Source organism: Gossypium arboreum, chromosome 4, assembly GCF_025698485.1.
Source record: "Gossypium arboreum isolate Shixiya-1 chromosome 4, ASM2569848v2, whole genome shotgun sequence".
Lineage (NCBI taxonomy): Eukaryota > Viridiplantae > Streptophyta > Magnoliopsida > Malvales > Malvaceae > Gossypium > Gossypium arboreum.
Window position 1 is genome coordinate 55,085,902 of NC_069073.1, and position 2,959 is coordinate 55,088,860.

The window sequence follows — 2,959 nt, forward strand, 5'->3', positions numbered from 1 at the left end:
AAAAATTTACTATAAATTATCCAAAAATAATTAGGAGACATACTTTATATTTACAGATTCCATTTTGAGTCTAGATTCATTAGAAACAAACGGCACCAGCATTAAAGCCCTGTACAGAGAGATATTCAAGTTATACCGCGCGAAGGTCAGAGCAGTCGATCCCTGTAACATGGGTGACTTTAACCAATAAACTGTACCAATTGGCCCGACCAAAAATTCTAGAAATAAATACATGGATGGATATATGAGTCTAAATTCAGGGAAAATTTACGAAACCAGTTTCCGAGTTTTTAAACTCAAGATATGATTTTTAAGGCGACAGTGATGCAGTTTTCCAGCCTGACTGGAAATGTCAAATGGATGGGCAAAACAAGTGAACTTGGCTTGTTAACCCCTCGTGTCCGACACCGGCGATGGTCTCGGGTTCGGGGTGTTACAAGCTATCTCATCGATTGACACTTTTTGTTAGGCATAATCCCTTTTCTCTAATTTCAAAGACTTAAAATGGGATTGCGGATTAAATCCCTTTTGATTAGCTTTTAACAATGCTAAGTATTCATCCTCCTCTTCATCATTCAGAGGATCTAATGTCAAAATTTGTTCTAACGGATCCTCAACATAGTTGAGCTCCTTCTTTACTATTAAATCCTCTAAATCGGATATTGCAGAACAATCATCAATTGTGTCAGGAAATCGGATAGGCTTAAAAACGTTAAATGTTACCTGATCATCCTGAACACACATAGTAAGCTCGCTCTTCTGCACATCAGTAAGGGTCTTTCCGGTTGCTAAGAATGGTCTTCCTAAGATAAATTTATCTACACGTACCAATACATCCTCGATTTTTCCTTCTGGATGTGTTAAGGATTGATCTGCTAATTGAAGTGTAACCGTAGTAGGTCTAACTTCACCTATCCCCAACTTCCTAAATATTGACATAGGCATCAAGTTAATACTTGCACCTAAGTCACATAATGCCTTACCACAACATGTTGCTCCAATGTTGCAAGGTATGGTAAAACATCCAGGATCCTTCAACTTTAGGGGTAGTTTGTCTTGAAGATTTGCACTGCATTCTTTGAATTTGACAGGATATCCTTCATGAATTTGACATAGTTTGACATTTTCTCAAGTGCTTCAACCAATGGAATGTTGATATGAAGTTGCTTGAGTACGTCTAGGAACTTCTTAAATTGAATCTCCTGCTTCTACTTTTGAAGTCTTTGAGGGTAGGGTCGTGGAGGTTTCTTTACTAGAACTGGTTCATTCATTTCCTGTGGTAATTCTGCATCTAACAGAGTTATTAGTTGATCAAAATTAGTTGGTTCTGAAATTACCTTGTCGGGCTTTACATATTATGGTTCTTGTGAAACTAGGATTTCAACACTTGGTTGAACTTCCTCTAAATCTTGAGCGTCAGCTTGCTCCTTTTCAGCTTTAATGGTGTTGGAATTTACTGTCTTTCCACTCCTCTATGTCAACGCTTTGTAATGTTCCTTCGTTGAATTCCTCGGATTCTCCGTATCACTAGGTAAAGCACCTTGTGGTCGGTTCCTGAGTTTAGTTGCAAGCTGGCCCATTTGGTTTTCTAGGTTCTTCAATGTAGCTACTTGGATTTGGATTAAGGCATCATTCTTAGCCATGTATGCCTTTAACAAATTTTCTAAGCCATTGGATGGTTCAGCTTGGGTTGGTTCTGAACTTGTTAGAAGAAACTAGGCGGCTGGGTTGGTCTAGGTTGGGCGTAAGTGTTACTGGTTCCATCCCATTGGTTACTTCAGGAAAAGTTCGGGTGGTTTTGCTATGATCGGTTATAGAAATTGGATTACAGTCCTTGCCTTCCTCGATTTTGGTTCTAGTTACATATATAGTACATGGATTCTGGGTTTGACGGACATTCTTGAAACAAATGTCCTTCCCCACAATAGACATAGGCTATATTTTCAAATTGGGTTGGTGGTTGTGCTACAAAACTGTTAGCCCCATTAATAGTAAGAGTTTTTAACATTGAGGATATTGGTGATACTTGAGATGCGAGTGAAGTAAGAGCATCCACTTCATGTATTCTGGCAACTCGTCTTGTTGACGTTACTCGATTGGTTAGACATTGGTAATTGTTGTTGGCAATCCTCTCAATGATTTCATAAGCCTTATTATAAGACTTAGAAAGGAAAGCACTGTTAGCAGAAGTGTCCACTACCATCATCGTGTGAGCATTGAGACCATTATAAAATGTCTCAAGTTGGATGCAATGTGGAATTCCATGATGAGAGCACTTCTGTAATAATTCTTTATACCTTTCCCATGCCTCATACAAGGACTCATCATCCATTTGTTGGAAAGTAGGGATCTCATTCCTCAACTTAGCATTCATGCTAGGAGGGAAATACTACATAAGGAATCTTTCTGCTAACTCTTGCCATGTCAAAATTGAGTTCGGTGGCAATGAGTTCAACCAGGCTCGAGTTCTGTCCCTTAGTGAATATGGGAACAACTTCAATCGTAATGCATTTTTGGGTACTCTGGCTAACTTGAAAGAATCGCTCACCTCCATAAATAGTCTTAAATGTAGGTGAGGATCTTTAGTAGGCATTCCACAGAATTGGCCTACTGTTTGAAGCATCTGAAACATGACTAGCTTCAGCTCAAACTGTTGTGCATCAATTTCGAGTCTCCAAATACCCGGATTAAGATCATGAAACACTGGCACGACATAATGTCGTAAAGCTCTATCCCTATCATTAGCAATAAGGATAGAATTTTGAGAAGGGTTTGCTCAATTTCCTTGATTTGGATTTTCAAAGTTCATCTCTTCAGTCCTTCTCTGATTTGTTTGTCTTCTTCGCTTTCGAAAAGTTCATTCTATCTCAGGGTCTATAGGGAGTAGGTCAATAATCTGGTCAATACTCATAAACACTTGAAATAATCATAGAGAAATTAATTAAGTTTAAAAATTAAA

The 2,959-nt window shown here is 38.5% G+C and overlaps 1 non-coding gene across 1 annotated transcript; it reads left to right on the forward strand.

The window, feature by feature from the left end:
• Positions 1-2,258: 2,258 nt before the first annotated feature.
• Positions 2,259-2,365, forward strand: LOC128292103 (small nucleolar RNA R71). The gene has a single exon (XR_008282088.1). It is a non-coding gene; the product is annotated as a small nucleolar RNA R71 (small nucleolar RNA).
• Positions 2,366-2,959: the final 594 nt, after the last annotated feature.